The following is a 19,072-nucleotide window of genomic DNA, read 5'->3' as shown; positions in this document are numbered from 1 at the left end:
AGCTCCCCGAAGCGCGCCCCCCCTTCCTGTTCCCCTGGTGCGCGCCGCTACAGGGGCGCGACGCCGCCCGACCACCTCGCCGGCAACGCCGCGGGTGGGTAAGGGCCCCTCCCCTCGACGCCTCGACCTCCTCCCCACCTACCTCCACCCACTCCCCTGCTCGCCCCCTCCGCCTCTCCCACTCCCCTCCGGATTCCCCCTCGAGCTTTCCCCTCTCTCGGACCCGAGCGTGCTCGCCGCCGCGCCTCGACTGTCCTCGCGGCCACCGAGCCCCATTCGCCTCGCCATTGAGCCCATCGTCTCCGCCGCCGTCGTCTACCCAGTCCCCGTCCGTGAGCGCGAGCCGGGAGCCACTACGGGGAGCGGATCGAGCAGCCCCCTTTCTCCTCTGTCGCCGGTGACCGCCGTCATCTCCGGCCACCTCTGCGCTCCTAAGCTGTCGCAGGCTTTTCGTAGCCGCCCGGTGAGCTCCTCCCTCCCTCCTTTCTTCTCCTCGCACCGCTTCGCCCTCCCTAGCTCACTCGCCGCAGCTGCAGTAGCTCACCGCCGCCTAGACCCGCAGTCGTCGTGGCCACGCTCACCGTCGAGCTCAACCGAGCACTGCACCGTGCCCAGCACGCTCCGAGCAGCCTGACACACATGCCAGTTGCCCCTGTCGTGCCCTACTTCGACGAGCTCGAGCTCGCCCGAGCTCCGGCGTCCGCCGCGGTCGACGCCACCGTCGACACCGTCCATCCCAGCCTCGGCTGAGACCTCGAATGGGTGCGCCCGACCCCCTGCTTTTGAACGCGCTGCCCCACGCTGCTTTTGAGCGCCCGTAGCCCCGTCCCCGATGATGCCCGAAGCCAACCGCCGCCCACGCTCACCGCTGGCGCCGATTCCGGCCAAGTCCGGTGATGCTACGGCCACCACTGGACGCGGCGCGGAGAGCTCGTTCGTATGAGCCTAGCCCCGCTCCTCCCCGAGCCCTGTACGCGTTTTCCGGCGAGGTCCGGCGCCCCTCCGCCGCGGAAACGCTCACCGGAGCTCCCCAACGCCGGCGCCGACGTGGCACACCTGGGCCCCGCCTCTGGGTCACTGCCCGTGGGCCCCCTGGCCCCAGTTGACCACGTTGACCGTGGTCAACTGTGCTGACTGGGCACACAGTGTCTCTGACACGCGGGCCCCATCGCATATTTTGTTAAAAAAAACGTTTTTTTTAAATAAAAATGATTAATTAAAACGTTAGTTAAATTAGTTAGTTAGTTAGTACTAACCAGTCACTGACTGCTGGGGCCCACGCCCCCTAACTAACCCTGTTAGCTTAGTTAAGCCTCTGTTAGACAGAGAGGCTGACAGGTGGGTCCCACCTGTCAGTTTGACTGGTCAGCAGAGCTGACGCAATGCTGACGTCACTACTGACGCAATAAACCTTTTCTGCTTTTAAAATAATTCAGAAATTGGTTTAAACTTTGAAAATCCGTAACTTTTAAACCGTAACTCCGATGAAAATGTTTTCTATATGAAAGTTGCTCAGAAAAATCCAACAAATCCGAATACGCGGTCCGTTCATCTGTCACATGCCCCTAGCATGCTGAACATGGAACTTTCCCCCTCCGGTCATCTGTCTGACACAGGTCCGGAACCGGGAACACCTTCCCGGTTGTTTTCCCCCTTCACCTATAACGTCTAGGACCGCGTTAGAGCACGCTTAGCGCTACGTATCGTCATGTCTTGCTTAGTGTTACCTCTGTTTGCTATGTATTTACTGTTTCTTCCCCCTCTTCTCTCCGGTAGGCCCCGAGGCCGCTGATGCCCCGGTGATCGACTACGTCGTTGACAACGACCCCTCCTTGCCAGAGCAACCAGGCAAGCCCCCCCTTTGATCATCCCGATATCGCCCATTCCTTTCTCTCATGCTTGCATTAGATTTTGCTACTGTTATTGTATGCTCCTATTCTGATGCATAGCCTGCTTTTGTACCCGTTATTGTACCTTACCTGCTTATCCTAAACTGCTTAGTATAGGTTGGTTAGTGATCCATCAGTGACCCCCACCTTGTCCTTGTTGCCCCTGCTTCATCATTGAAGACCCGATCAACGGGATCGAAGACCAGGCCCCGACACCGCACATTCACTTTCCCCTTAGTTGCTCGACACTACTGGGTTACTATCGAGTGCCGAGGGTGAGACCTCTACAACACTTCTGATGTTAACCCTGTAGTGTAGCTATTCGGTCGTGGTCATCGAGGGTGATTTCCTCTTTAACCACTTCCGATACGACTCTGTCGTGCAACCCCTCAAGTGTGAACCTCGAGGGTGATTCCTCTACGTTCACCTTGATGATTACATTGAGTGGAACCCACCGGGGGTGATTCCTTGGGTTTTCCTCTTGATGTTTGGACACACGGATACTTGGACTTTACAACTGTTACTTGGAAAGTGATGTGGAGACGGGTTGACCTGGAAGGTGCCCGTGAGATAATTACGAGGCGTGGCCGGGCATTCTTAGCCCTTGCCGCAAGTCCTCGAGACGGGGCAACGGGGTCACTTCTTTCGTGAGTCTCTGCTTGTTACCGCGCGTTCCTAATCCACTACGATTTGGATATTTGATCCGAGGGGCCTCTGGCCTGATAGCACTAACCATCACGTGGGCATAGTATGGGCGTTCTGCGTCGTATACATCAGCCAAAGCTTAATAGACGTCAGCGACGGAGCGGCGCGCGCCGGGTTGGACTGGTAAGCTCCTGCCTTTTTGGGGAGGTAGCTAGGTCTGCTCACCGGCCGCGTACGCAACGTGCAGGAGTTTCCGGGGAGATGGCCCATGACCCCTGGGGGCATAGGTTTAGTCCGGCGTGCTGACCTCTCTGTTAAGTCTAGGTCGGGTTGCGGCGTATTGTTTGGCCGAGGCCGGGCATGACCCTGGAAAGTGTGTCCGGCCGGAGTTAAGCGAGCGTGGTGGGTAAGTTGGTGCACCCCTGCAGGGAAGAAAACATCTATCGATAGCCTGTCCTACGGTAACGGACACTTGGAGTTGTATCCCGATCGATACAACTAGAACTGGATACTTGTGATGAGAACTGGATGGTGATGAGGTTTTGATTGTGATGATAACTGGATAGTATGGCTCTGGGATTGCTTTCTCGCAGGGAGTCGAGAAAGGATCTCTGGCCGAGGTTGATAACACTACTACCACTTTACTTTATGCTACTCTACACCCTCCTGTTTGCTGCAAGATGGTGGTTCCCAGAAGATGCTAGTCTTCGATAGGACTAGACCTTCTCTCTATTCTGGCTTTTCTGCAGCCCAGTCCACATATACAGCCTTCCTTTGATAATGTTGCATATGTAGTGTAGATCCTTGCTTGCGAGTACTTTGGATGAGTACTCACGGTTGCTTTGCTCCCCCTTTTCCCCCTTCTTCTTCTTTCTGGTTGTTGCAACCAGATGGTGAAGTCCAGGAGCCAGATGCCACCTTTGACGACTGCTGCTACCCCGAGGGTGCCTACTACCACGTGACAGACGCCGACGACCAGGAGTAGTTAGGAGGCTCCCAGGCAGGAGGCCTTGCCTTTTCGATCGATGTTGCTTTTGTGCTAGCCTTCTTAAGGCAAACTTGTTTAACTCATGTCTGTACTCAGATATTGTTGCTTCCGCTGACTCTTTGTTTTCGAGCTTATGTATTCGAGCCCTCGAGGCCCCTGGCTTGTAATATAAAGCTTGTATTATTTTAATTTGTGTCTAGAGTTGTGTTGTGATATCTTCCCGTGAGTCCTTGATCTTGATCGTACACATTTGCGTGTATGATTAGTGTACGATTGAATCGAGGGCGCCACAAGTTGGTATCAGAGCCGACTGCCTGTAGGTAGCCCCCTTTCCAACTCCTTGGCCGAAGTTGAGTCTAGTCACTGAAAAACTTTTACTAACATTGGATGTGTGGCTTACGGGCCCACATCGCTATTGGGTGGTATTAGGATCTTTTACTCCTCGTCTATACTCTGGGACTCTGAACTCTCTTCTACTCGGGTTAAATGAATTTACTAACATTAGGATCCCGTGACCACATTCACCCCGAAGTTGGATGAAGCCATAGTTATTCCTTAGGATAGCTTTTGAGTAGTGCACACCCTGTCGTGTTGACTACGGAGTGGAATCCGTCGTACCTCCTTCATTATGCATGTTTTCATCATGAATGATCCTTATCTTTGCAAATGCTCAATGCTGAACTACCCCTGTTACGTGTTAGCAGGATGGTTAGACCCGCTGGTCGTGGCTGTGGTGCCAACGACCCACCACCGCCTGAATTCTTTACTGGAATGAGGCAACAGTTCGAGTTAACTCGCCAGTTCATGGAAGGAATGATGGCTCAGTTTCCTCGTCCGAACATGAATCAGCATCCAACCCGAGTAACTCTGCAGGACTTCATGCGCCTCAACCCAACTATCTACCGCAGCTCAACTCAACCCCTTGATGCTGATGACTGGCTCCGCGACATCACATATGAAATGGAGTCTGCTAGTGTTGCCCCTGCCAGCTATGTCACCTTCGCATCTTTCTTTCTGAAGGGTCCTGCTGCTCAATGGTGGGACAGCCACCGGCGTACCCTACCTGCTAGAACGGTCATTACTTGGCCGGATTTCCAAGCTGCCTTCCGTGCCCGTTTCATTCCTCAGGGAACCATGGACAGGAAGAAGCGAGAGTTCCGCAACCTCACCCAAGGCAACAAGACTGTAGATGCTTATCAGCGGGAATTCTTGGAATTGTCCCGTTACGCTGAAGAAGACATTGCAACTGATGCTCGTAAGCAAGAGAAGTTTCGGGATGGACTTCACCCTGATATTAAGCTAGCATTGCTCGTTCATGACTTTGCCGACTTCGCCACCTTGGTGAACAAGGCTATTCAGGTTGAGACTGGTCTTCAGGAACACCAGGGATCCCTCAGGCGTAGCCGTGACGCTGGCCCATCTTCGGGCCCGTCAGCGCAGAAGCGTCGGATATGGATTCCCCACAGCATGTATCGTCCAACTGCACCTGCACCAAGACAGTCCTATGTTGCACCTCGTCTGCCTCCTCAACCGCAGAGGCAGCCCCTTCGGGCTGTACCGCCCCAAGCTTATGCTCCCAATCCCAATGATGGTCTGTGCTTCAGATGTGGCCGCCCCGGCCACCTTGCTAAAGAGTGCACTCAGAAAAAGAGCCAGCTGGCTCTATCTTCAACTGACCGTAACAATCAGCCCCATAACAACAATACCAGACCTTATGGTCGTGGTCAGGCTAATCATATTGATCTGAATGAAGCTCAAGACCAGCCTGCCACTGTGATGGGTACTCTCCTTGTTAATTCAGTACCAGCTTCTGTTTTGTTTGATTCAGGAGCATCACATTCATTCATGTCAGAAAATTTTGCTTACGCACATGACATTCGATGCGAGCCCATGAACACTCCGATAGTGGTACGCACCCCTGCGGGCCGATGTCAAACTACCATGATTGGTCGCGACGTTCCTGTTGAAATTGAAGGGTTGGAATTCCTTGTTTCTCCCATTATTCTGGAGTCTTCCAATATTGACCTCATTCTGGGAATGGAATGGTTGAAAGCGCATACTGCCTCTATCGTTTGCGCTACCAAGGTCGTTCACCTCCTACATCCTTCAGATGAGATTGTAACCTACCATGCTCAGCTTGTTCAAAACGCTGAAGCACGACTTTATGCTTTGAATGCGTTGAACGCGGCACCTCTTGAGGGAATTGAAAAGATTCCAGTCGTTCGCAACTTCCAAGACGTATTTCCAGAAGAACTTCCAGGAATACCCCCTGCCCGGGCTGTCGAGTTCGTCATCGACTTGAAACCAGGCACCGTTCCTATTGCAAAACGACCCTACAAGATGCCACCTCATGAACTCCTTGAGCTTAAGGAGGAAATCGACAAATCTCTTCACAAGGGTTTCATTCGTCCAAGTTCCTCTGCTTGGGGAGCACCTTCTCTCTTCGTCAAGAAGAAGGACGGTACGAACCGTTTGGTCCAAGACTATCGTCCTATCAACCAAGCTACAATTCAAAACAAATATCCCCTTCCTCGGATCAATGATCTGTATGATCAACTGGCTGGTTCATCGATATTCTCTAAACTCGACTTGAGGTTGGGTTACCACCAGATCCGTGTTCGTGAAGAGGATATTCCAAAGACCGCATTTGTGACTCGTTATGGTTCTTACGAGTACACCGTCATGTCATTCGGTTTAACCAATGCTCCAGCTACATTCTCTCGTCTGATGAACTATATATTCATGGATTACCTCGACAAGTTCGTAGTAGTCTATCTGGATGATATACTGGTATATTCGAAGAATAAAGAAGAACATGCTGAACATCTTCGTCTTGTTCTGGAGAAGCTTCGAGAGCATCAACTTTATGCCAAGTATTCCAAATGTGAATTCTGGTTACCCGAAGTCACCTACCTTGGTCATGTTATCTCCAAGGATGGCATTGCCGTCAACCCAGAGCGCGTTCAGGCTATTCTTGACTGGACCCCTCCAAAGACTGTCAAGCAAGTCAGAAGCTTTCTCGGACTGGCCAGCTATTGTCGCCGCTTTGTCGAGAACTTCTCCAAGATCGCCAAGCCACTGACTAATCTGCTTCACAAAGGCGTTAAGTTCGATTGGACAGACAAATGTCAGGAAAGTTTCCAGGCACTCAAGGATAAACTGACTTCTGCCCCAGTGCTTGCTCCCCCTGATTCTCGCAAGGACTTTGTCATCTATTGTGACGCTTCACGTCAAGGATTAGGCTGTGTTCTAATGCAAGAGCGCAGGGTGATTGCCTATGCCTCCCGTCAAGTGCGTCCTCACGAAGAAAACTACCCGGTTCATGACCTTGAGCTTGCAGCGGTTATCTTTGCATTGAAGCTATGGCGACAATACCTTCTCGGTAATCGTTGTGAGATCTTCACTGATCATCAGAGTCTGAAGTACCTGTTTACTCAGCCAGATCTGAACCTCCGTCAGCAGCGATGGATGGAAGCTATTGCTGACTACAACTGCGGTATATCTTATACACCTGGCAAGGCTAATGTAATGGCCGATGCCCTAAGCCGAAAGTCTTATTGCAATAATCACCAGGTCTACAAAGCTCAACCCCGCCTTTATGAAGAGCTATGCAAGCTGAACCTTCAACTAGTTCCACAGGGTTCTCTGAATAACCTTGTTTTGGAACCAACTCTTCTGAAAGCAATCAAGTCTGCTCAAGCCAAAGATGCTCATGTTGATCTGATGAAAAAGGATCTTGCCTTAGAGAAATCCAGAGATTTCTCACTTGGTGAAGATGGAACCTTATACTTTAGAGATCGCATTGTCGTACCCCGGTTCGAGCTTATGACAGAGAAGGTGATGAAAGAAGCGCATGACACCCCTCTCTCTATTCATCCGGGAAGTACCAAAATGTATCTAGACATCCGTCAGAAGTACTGGTGGTCTAAGATGAAGCAAGACATTGCCCGATATATCGAAGAATGTGACGTTTGCCGTCGCGTCAAAGCAGAACATCAAAAACCGGCTGGACTTCTACAACCGCTTCCGATTCCTGAATGGAAGTGGGATAAGATCCAAATGGACTTCGTCACTGGCCTTCCCAAGTCTCAGAAAGGTAACGATGCTATCTTTGTCGTCATCGACCAATTCTCGAAGGTTGCTCACTTTCTGCCAGTCAAGGAGACTATCACTGCTAGTCAATTGGCAACCTTGTATATCTCCCGAATTGTGTCACTCCACGGCATTCCGAAGGAGATCAGTTCAGACCGCGGCAGTATTTTCACTTCTAAGTTCTGGGATAGTTTCCAAGAGGCAATGGGAACTCATATTACCTGGAGCACTGCTTATCATCCCCAATCCCAAGGCCAAGTCGAGCGAGTCAATCAAATTCTTGAAGACATGCTTCGAGCTTGTGTTATTTCTTTCGGCAAGAAGTGGGAAGAATCTCTCCCTTATGCGGAGTTCTCTTATAACAACAGCTATCAAGCCAGCTTGAAGATGGCACCCTTTGAAGTGCTTTATGGACGTAAGTGCCGAACCCCTCTGAATTGGTCCGAAACTGGGGAACGAGCACTCATTGGTCCGGACATTATTCAGCAAGCTGAAGAGCAGGTTCGCATAGTCCGGGATAATCTCAAGGCGGCCCAATCCCGCCAGAAGAGCAACTATGACCGGAAACACTGGGGTTCAACTTATCAACCTGGTGAACAAGCTTATCTGCGTGTCACTCCTTTGAGAGGCACTCATCGGTTCGGAGTCAAGGGAAAGTTAGCTCCTCGCTACATTGGTCCCTTCCGTATTCTCGCCCGTCGTGGACTGGTGGCTTATCAATTGGAGTTGCCACCTCAGTTCTCTCACGTCCATGACGTCTTCCATGTGTCGCAACTTCGTCGATGCTTCAAGGATCCGGAACGTGAAGTGGATCCGGAATTGATTGAAATTCAAGATGATCTCACATACAAGGAGCATCCGATCTGCATTCTTGAAGAAGCTGAACGTCGAACCCGCCAGAAGGTTACTAAGTTCCTCAAGGTGCAATGGTCGAATCATACTAAAGAGGAAGCCACTTGGGAACGCGAAGATAACCTCCGGGCTGAATACCCCGATCTTTTCCCTTCTACCTCTTAATTCTCGGGACGAGAATTTCTTTTAGAGGAGGAGAGTTGTAACACCCCGGTGTAATGATGCTACAGTAACCCCTGGGGTTAAGTTAATCTTTTTGCTAAACATGTGCCTGATCATTATTGTCTCATGTTCTTTCACATTCCAGTTGAATTCAAATTCTAATTTTGTCTGAAATTCAAAATGCTCAGACATGAAAACAAAATGTTCATCATGTGCAGAATAATCCACAACTAATTTTGGTGGTGAACCAACAATTTTGCAAAAGGGTTTGAGTGGCCTAAGCTACTTCAAACAGTGGCCTAAGAAATAAATTAAATGCCTTTTTAATTTATGAAAATGGCAAACTATTTCTAAAGCCTCACAATCTATTTGGGCAGTGCCTAATAATTCTTTGAGATTATTTTGGCCAATGGCATAATTTTTTGCAAAGTCTTTATTGGCTAAAAGAAAAAGAAAAGAAAAGGCTAAAGCTGTTTAAAAAAAAGGGGGGAAAAGAAGAGGGGGAGGGAGAGCCCCTGGCCTCCCCTTGGGCTTCGGCCCATCCCAGCAGGCCGACCCACCTCACCAGCCTGGCCGGCCCAGCTCCCCGAAGCGCGCCCCCCCTTCCTGTTCCCCTGGTGCGCGCCGCTACAGGGGCGCGACGCCGCCCGACCACCTCGCCGGCAACGCCGCGGGTGGGTAAGGGCCCCTCCCCTCGACGCCTCGACCTCCTCCCCACCTACCTCCACCCACTCCCCTGCTCGCCCCCTCCGCCTCTCCCCCTCCCCTCCGGATTCCCCCTCGAGCTTTCCCCTCTCTCGGACCCGAGCGTGCTCGCCGCCGCGCCTCGACTGTCCTCGCGGCCACCGAGCCCCATTCGCCTCGCCATCGAGCCCATCGTCTCCGCCGCCGTCGTCTACCCAGTCCCCGTCCGTGAGCGCGAGCCGGGAGCCACTACGGGGAGCGGATCGAGCAGCCCCCTTTCTCCTCTGTCGCCGGTGACCGCCGTCATCTCCGGCCACCTCTGCGCTCCTAAGCTGTCGCAGGCTTTTCGTAGCCGCCCGGTGAGCTCCTCCCTCCCTCCTTTCTTCTCCTCGCACCGCTTCGCCCTCCCTAGCTCACTCGCCGCAGCTGCAGTAGCTCACCGCCGCCTAGACCCGCAGTCGTCGTGGCCACGCTCACCGTCGAGCTCAACCGAGCACTGCACCGTGCCCAGCACGCTCCGAGCAGCCTGACACACATGCCAGTTGCCCCTGTCGTGCCCTACTTCGACGAGCTCGAGCTCGCCCGAGCTCCGGCGTCCGCCGCGGTCGACGCCACCGTCGACACCGTCCATCCCAGCCTCGGCTGAGACCTCGAATGGGTGCGCCCGACCCCCTGCTTTTGAACGCGCTGCCCCACGCTGCTTTTGAGCGCCCGTAGCCCCGTCCCCGATGATGCCCGAAGCCAACCGCCGCCCACGCTCACCGCTGGCGCCGATTCCGGCCAAGTCCGGTGATGCTACGGCCACCACTGGACGCGGCGCGGAGAGCTCGTTCGTATGAGCCTAGCCCCGCTCCTCCCCGAGCCCTGTACGCGTTTTCCGGCGAGGTCCGGCGCCCCTCCGCCGCGGAAACGCTCACCGGAGCTCCCCAACGCCGGCGCCGACGTGGCACACCTGGGCCCCGCCTCTGGGTCACTGCCCGTGGGCCCCCTGGCCCCAGTTGACCACGTTGACCGTGGTCAACTGTGCTGACTGGGCACACAGTGTCTCTGACACGCGGGCCCCATCGCGTATTTTGTTAAAAAAAACGTTTTTTTTTAAATAAAAATGATTAATTAAAACGTTAGTTAAATTAGTTAGTTAGTTAGTACTAACCAGTCACTGACTGCTGGGGCCCACGCCCCCTAACTAACCCTGTTAGCTTAGTTAAGCCTCTGTTAGACAGAGAGGCTGACAGGTGGGTCCCACCTGTCAGTTTGACTGGTCAGCAGAGCTGACGCAATGCTGACGTCACTACTGACGCAATAAACCTTTTCTGCTTTTAAAATAATTCAGAAATTGGTTTAAACTTTGAAAATCCGTAACTTTTAAACCGTAACTCCGATGAAAATGTTTTCTATATGAAAGTTGCTCAGAAAAATCCAACAAATCCGAATACGCGGTCCGTTCATCTGTCACATGCCCCTAGCATGCTGAACATGGAACTTTCCCCCTCCGGTCATCTGTCTGACACAGGTCCGGAACCGGGAACACCTTCCCGGTTGTTTTCCCCCTTCACCTATAACGTCTAGGACCGCGTTAGAGCACGCTTAGCGCTACGTATCGTCATGTCTTGCTTAGTGTTACCTCTGTTTGCTATGTATTTACTGTTTCTTCCCCCTCTTCTCTCCGGTAGGCCCCGAGGCCGCTGATGCCCCGGTGATCGACTACGTCGTTGACAACGACCCCTCCTTGCCAGAGCAACCAGGCAAGCCCCCCCTTTGATCATCCCGATATCGCCCATTCCTTTCTCTCATGCTTGCATTAGATTTTGCTACTGTTATTGTATGCTCCTATTCTGATGCATAGCCTGCTTTTGTACCCGTTATTGTACCTTACCTGCTTATCCTAAACTGCTTAGTATAGGTTGGTTAGTGATCCATCAGTGACCCCCACCTTGTCCTTGTTGCCCCTGCTTCATCATTGAAGACCCGATCAACGGGATCGAAGACCAGGCCCCGACACCGCACATTCACTTTCCCCTTAGTTGCTCGACACTACTGGGATACTATCGAGTGCCGAGGGTGAGACCTCTACAACACTTCTGATGTTAACCCTGTAGTGTAGCTATTCGGTCGTGGTCATCGAGGGTGATTTCCTCTTTAACCACTTCCGATACGACTCTGTCGTGCAACCCCTCAAGTGTGAACCTCGAGGGTGATTCCTCTACGTTCACCTTGATGATTACATTGAGTGGAACCCACCGAGGGTGATTCCTTGGGTTTTCCTCTTGATGTTTGGACACACGGATACTTGGACTTTACAACTGTTACTTGGAAAGTGATGTGGAGACGGGTTGACCTGGAAGGTGCCCGTGAGATAATTACGAGGCGTGGCCGGGCATTCTTAGCCCTTGCCGCAAGTCCTCGAGACGGGGCAACGGGGTCACTTCTATCGTGAGTCTCTGCTTGTTACCGCGCGTTCCTAATCCACTACGATTTGGATATTTGATCCGAGGGGCCTCTGGCCTGATAGCACTAACCATCACGTGGGCATAGTATGGGCGTTCTGCGTCGTATACATCAGCCAAAGCTTAATAGACGTCAGCGACGGAGCGGCGCGCGCCGGGTTGGACTGGTAAGCTCCTGCCTTTTGGGGAGGTAGCTAGGTCTGCTCACCGGCCGCGTACGCAACGTGCAGGAGTTTCCGGGGAGATGGCCCATGACCCCTGGGGGCATAGGTTTAGTCCGGCGTGCTGACCTCTCTGTTAAGTCTAGGTCGGGTTGCGGCGTATTGTTTGGCCGAGGCCGGGCATGACCCTGGAAAGTGTGTCCGGCCGGAGTTAAGCGAGCGTGGTGGGTAAGTTGGTGCACCCCTGCAGGGAAGAAAACATCTATCGATAGCCTGTCCTACGGTAACGGACACTTGGAGTTGTATCCCGATCGATACAACTAGAACTGGATACTTGTGATGAGAACTGGATGGTGATGAGGTTTGATTGTGATGATAACTGGATAGTATGGCTCTGGGATTGCTTTCTCGCAGGGAGTCGAGAAAGGATCTCTGGCCGAGGTTGATAACACTACTACCACTTTACTTTATGCTACTCTACACCCTCCTGTTTGCTGCAAGATGGTGGTTCCCAGAAGATGCTAGTCTTCGATAGGACTAGACCTTCTCTCTATTCTGGCTTTTCTGCAGCCCAGTCCACATATACAGCCTTCCTTTGATAATGTTGCATATGTAGTGTAGATCCTTGCTTGCGAGTACTTTGGATGAGTACTCACGGTTGCTTTGCTCCCCCTTTTCCCCCTTCTTCTTCTTTCTGGTTGTTGCAACCAGATGGTGAAGTCCAGGAGCCAGATGCCACCTTTGACGACTGCTGCTACCCCGAGGGTGCCTACTACCACGTGACAGACGCCGACGACCAGGAGTAGTTAGGAGGCTCCCAGGCAGGAGGCCTTGCCTTTTCGATCGATGTTGCTTTTGTGCTAGCCTTCTTCAGGCAAACTTGTTTAACTCATGTCTGTACTCAGATATTGTTGCTTCCGCTGACTCTTTTGTTTTCGAGCTTATGTATTCGAGCCCTCGAGGCCCCTGGCTTGTAATATAAAGCTTGTATTATTTTAATTTGTGTCTAGAGTTGTGTTGTGATATCTTCCCGTGAGTCCTTGATCTTGATCGTACACATTTGCGTGTATGATTAGTGTACGATTGAATCGAGGGCGCCACAAAGGAAAAAGGAACAGAAAGGAAGGGTGGATACAGGATTTGGGCATGGAGATAAATTGCTTGGGCTCGCAAAAATGCTCTTGTTCCGAGAAAAATGGAGTGGGCAAGATTGCAAGATAAGAATTCAAACTCATTTGAATTTAATTCAAATGGGTTTGAACTAGGGCTTGGTTATAGAAGTGTCCAAAAATGTTGAGGTTTTTGGTGGAACTCCGGAAAATGGGAAGAGAAATTTTGGCAAGGTTTTGAAGTCAAGCTCGAACTAGAAAATACATGGGGAATATGCAAGTGTGTTTATGGGTGATTCCGAAAAAGGAATATTTATTATAGCTCCCTAATATAGGGAGGGTATGTTATAAAGAGAACTCACCATGTGAATTCCCTCGGTTTAAATGGACCGAAGATGCATACGGTTTATTTATTTGAGTTGCAAAGATTAAAGACATGATGGCATGATGACATGATGCAATGCACGTGATGCAAAGATGGATGCAGCAGAAAAAACAAAACACATGATGAAACTCATAAACCATGGAAGGCATCTGAAGCTCTAGGCTTGGTGTGTCACAACACTCCACCACTACGAGAGGATCTCGTCCCGAGATCTAGGATGGCACCGGAGAGAAACGGAAAAGGAAGAGAAGAGGTAAAACTAAGTTGCTTCTTTGACAAATGAGTGAAACCAACGAACCATGCGAGATTGAATGAATTGAAAGAAAGAATACAACATAGATGAACAAAGTTGAAAACACTCTGTTAGAAAAAGAGGAACGAGGAAGAACAAATTCGGACAGCACTCCGGTTGAAAAGTGATACGAAACTTGATAGAATGGGAAGAACTTGAATGAAGGGCACGACACTCCGGTTGAATGGATAAGCAAAAGGAAAGAACATGATCTTCACAATCCGAGATGATGGGTGAAAATAGCAACAACATCACAAAGGCTCCGGAAGAAATAAAAGAATGGAATTAAAAGAACGGAGAAGAAAACAACATCTTCTACCTCAAATGAGCTTGAAAAGACATCTTTAGGAGAAGGTTCGAATGGAGTTGTTGGAAAACCAACAACGAAAAGAGTAAGCTTGTTGTGGGCTTATGGAAAACATCTCGAAATCAAGAGGTGAAATTCTTCCGCTAACGGAAACAATAGATTGGATTGATATGAACAAGGAGACGAGAAACTCATTTCACTTGGAGGATAAGTGAAGAACTTGGGTAATTTATAAGCACCATAAATAGCAACAATCCTTAGGGAAAGCTTTAGGTGAAATATAACCCAAGATAACTCCAACGAAGAGAATGATGGATTGAGAAGAGCTCATGCTCGAACAAATTGATGGGTTTAACTATCTCATTCTTGACAACTTGTGAATCATGACACACGAAGGGAAATTGTCAAGAGTGTCATAACACCACCTCAAAAGATAATGTAGGAAGAATTGCACTTTGGATGCAAGATGAAGAATGCTTGAACTCCTCAAATAAGTCATGTGTTGAACACCATGTTTATTTACAGAGTATAGCTTGGCGGATCTTAACTCCGAGAGAAATCTTTAAGAACAATTGAAGAATGAAAGGAAACCTTGACGAACCACCATGTAGAGCCTCCGTGAAGAACTCCGGTAATAAAAGAATGATCAAACGAAAGGAAATAGAAGTTGAAAACATAAGGTGAAGCCTTGAGATGATTTAGATGGAGCTTCGCGACGAGATAAAGTGGAAACTTGGAACTCCGGAAGAAAAGATAAAGCATCTTGAACCAAGAATGTGATATGATGAACCACTCCGGAAAGAAGAAATTAGATCACATGGATGAAACAAAAAATAAGAATTACGTTATGCGTATCCTTCACCAATTTAGATTGATGACAAACAATGGATTTGGCATACTACTTATTCTCGTAGAAAGGATTGAAGAGGTATAGCATAATCTTAAGAAGGTCTTCAACGAACCACCGAGAGGATTGAAACAACGAATAAATTAATATGATAACCCAGGAAGAGAATCTTGAGCAAACCACCGTAAGACTTGAAAATGAAAGTAGCAAAGGCACAAAACATCGGGAAGAATTGGAAAAGGAATGAAGATACTTGAAGGAATTTAGATACATGAGAACGAATAGATCACGAGCTGATTAGAGAATACTTGAATGATGCACCGGTAAGATTTGGAGAACGAGAGCTGAAAGCTTGAATGAATAATTTTGAGATGATGGGATCCGAAGAATCAAACTAAAAAGACTCCTGAATTGCTCCGGATGAGTGAAAAGAATTCTCACAATCGAAAACAATTATGAGAGGATGGCATGAAGCTAGAACCATGAATCTTCAAGAGAACGGATATGATTGCAGAGAAACTCTTCTTCGGCCTTCAAATGTTGAGAATGACGACGAGAACCACCACTGAGAATTTTTTAGGCACTCCAGAATGAAAATTGGGAAGGTTGAGCCAACGATGAAAAGAATTAGAAACATCTTAGAGAATGACACTTGACTGATGACAAAACATTCTTACGTCAAACTTTGAAAGATTTGAGAATAGCTCCGGTAAAAATTAGAAGAGTCAGGTAAGATCCTGGAAAAAGACCTGTGGGTTAGGGCCCACTCAAAAGAAACACCGTTGAAATGGTTTAAAAGAGAGATTGCACCGGTTGAATTAAATGGCTTGAATAAGATAACAACCTCGAGATAGCTTAAGCGAAATAGCAATGGAAACGTGAATGTCCTGAGATATCTTCGTCTCTCCGGAACAATTGAATAGCAAGTGGGGAATGATTAAGAGGTGCACCAACATGAGAAAACATTTGAATCGAGGAAAGGATATGATCAACAAAGCTTGAATTGAATCCACCGGAGAAGAAAAAGAACGAAGAATGATGATCTAGAAGCTCCGTTAGTATCTTCATGAGAATCACCGGATAAGAACATTGAGGGAAAAGAATGGAGAGACTTCCCATCAATAAGATGGATATTTGATTAAGAAATCTTAGTCCTCGAAGAAAAAGGGTGGGAGGGCGGGAAAAAAAGGTAGCTTGGGACAGATGAAATGAGCACCGTTGAGAAGAACTGATAATTGATCTTGTGGATGTTGAAATGATCGGATCCACTTGAAGAGAAACACGCCGGTTGAAAAGGATTGACATGACAATCTCGATTATCAACATGGATTGGTATTCACATAGAAGTGTGAGAACACCGCTTAGGAAAGGTATGGACTCAACACTTGATACAAAGCAACTTGAATACCACAACAAAAACAAAACAAAGGATTAGCTTGCAGAATAAGCCGGAAACAAACATACGATAGATCCCATATCTTATCATGTGTCTGTTGGAAAGATTTTCTAGGAGCTACTTGAATTCCCACTTATAAACTCCCGAAACTTTCTGGTTATGCAATTGGGTGTTGGGGATACAGGGGAAGCATAATATCTCACCCAAAACTAGCAAATCCTACATCCAGCTGTATCCATCCTTCAACACATAACCAAGAAATCTTCGGAAATCATTTACCTCAACCTTCGAAAAGCATCTGTTATACGAGTTATGGCAATACTCCCGAACTCCCGCCCTGTACTGGGTGGCATCGAGGTTATCTCACCAACAACTGCATAAAAGAGATTTTCCATGTCGGCAAACTTAGGTATTCCAGAACTGCAACGATAAAATTGTGACGACAACACCTCGGAGATCAACTCCCCGGGACACTGCCACAACCCCTAAATGTCAGGAGGCACCAAGAACAATGTTCTCATCACAAAACCATCGGAATGATTCCAAGATACCCGCGTGATCCTAAAAAAAATTCGTGAAATTTGAGGAGAGAAGAGTCAAAACTCTACGTCAGGAGGCCTCACTAGAGCGACGAAGGGACTGAGGAGTAAAAAGAATCCTACCCTCCGATATATATAATCCTATAGGACTCAAAACATTTTTCTAGACTCAACAACATCAGCGATTCGATCAAGCAGGGGGCTCCTAAGTAGGGGAAGGCTCTGATTACCAACTTGTAACACCCACGATGCGGCTATATCTCCAACATGTTGGAGCACGACTTAGAGGCATAACCGCATAGTAGGCATGTCACAAGAGGGGTAATCTTTACACATCCCATGTACTGAATAAGAAAGGGATAAACAGTTGGCTTACAATCGCCACTTCACACAATACATAAACATAGCATTACATCATCCAAAATACAATCAAGGTCCGACTACGGAACCAAAATAAAAGATGACCACCCCTAATGCTAGATCCCTGATCGCCCCGACTGGGCTCCACTACTGATCAACTAGAACGAAACAACACAACGAACATGATCTTCATCGAGCTCCCACTCGAGCTGGGTTGCGTCACCTGCACTGGTATCATCGCCACCTGCAACTGTTTGGAAGTATCTGTGAGTCACGAGGACTCAGCAATCTCACACCCGCGAGATCAAGACTATTTAAGCTTATGGGTAGGAAAAGGTAGTGAGGTGGAGTTGCAGCAAGCACTAGCATATATGGTCGCTAACTTACGCAAATTAGAGCGAGAAGAGAAGCAATGCACGGTCGTGAACTAGAAGTGATCAAGAAGTGCTCCTGAAACTACTTACGTTCAAGCATAACACAAGAACCGTGTTCACTTCCCGGACTCCGCCGAGAAGAGACCATCACGGCTACACACTTGGTTGATTCATTTTAATTAAGTTAAGTGTCAAGTTCTCTACAACCGGACATTAACAAATTCCCATCTTCCCATAACCGCGGGCACGACTTTCGAAAGTTCAAAACCCTGCAGGCGTGTCCCAACTTAGCCCATCACAAGCTCTCACGGTCAACGAAGGATATTCCTTCTCCCATCAAGACCCGATCAGACTCGGAATCCCGGTTACAAGAAATTTCGACAATGGTAGAACAAGACCAGCAAAGCCGCCCGAATGTGCCGACAAATCCCGATAGGAGCTGCACATATCTCGTTCTCAGGGCACACCGGATAGATCAAGCTACGAGTAAAACCAACCCTAGAGTTGCCCCGAGGTGGCCCCGCAGGCTGCCCATTTTGGACCAACACTCAGAGGAGCACTGGCCCGGGGGGATTAAAATAAAGATGACCCTTGAGTCTGCAGAACCCAAGGGAAAAAGGCTTAGGTGGCAAATGGTAAAACTAAATTTGGGCCTTGCCGGAGGAGTTTTATTCAAGGCAGAATGTCAAGGAGTTCCCATTATAACCCAACTGCGTAAGGAACGCAAAATCAACGAACATAACGCTGGTATGACGGAAACTAGGGCGGCAAGAGTGGAACAAAACACCAGGCATAAGGCCGAGCCTTCCACCCTTTACCAAGTATACAGATGCGTTATAGTAAACAAGATATAATAGTAATGATATCCCAACAATAATCATGTTCCATCAAGGAACAAACTCCATCTTCACCTGCAACTAGCAACGCTATAAGAGGGGCTGAGCAAAGTGGTAACATAGCCAAACAACGGTTTGCTAGGAAAGGTGGGTTAGAGGCTTGACATGGCAATATGGAAGGCATGATATAGCAAGTGGTAGGTACCGCGGCATAGCAAAAGAGCGAACAACTAGAAGCAAAGATAGAAGTGATTTCGAGGGTATGGTCATCTTGCCTGAAATCCCGCAAGGAAGAAGAATGAGTCCATGAAGAAGACAACCGAACATAGTCGAACGAATCCTCACAAACGCGACGTTATCGGAACTAACCCGAAGAAGCAACACCGGAAAGAAGCAAACAACATGGTAAACAACCATCACATAATCATGGCATGATGCATAACCAAGTATGATGCATGTCCGGTTTAATGATACATGGCATGGCAAAGTGCACAAGCAATTCTACAAATTTAGTGGAGCTCAATATGCAACGAGTTGCATCTTGATGAAACACCACAACAAGTTATTTAGTTCGATCTCGTTTATGTACCCAACAACATTAAATGTTGTTCCGCATGGCAAGAGGTGAAACATAACAAAACTATACTATCTAAACAATTTAAATGGTGCCGAATATAACAAACAACAAATCCGGTAAATCCCCATAT

The sequence above is a fragment of the Triticum aestivum genome, chromosome 6A, assembly GCF_018294505.1.
Source record: "Triticum aestivum cultivar Chinese Spring chromosome 6A, IWGSC CS RefSeq v2.1, whole genome shotgun sequence".
NCBI classification, from domain to species: domain Eukaryota; kingdom Viridiplantae; phylum Streptophyta; class Magnoliopsida; order Poales; family Poaceae; genus Triticum; species Triticum aestivum.
This window is presented reverse-complemented; position numbering follows the sequence as displayed.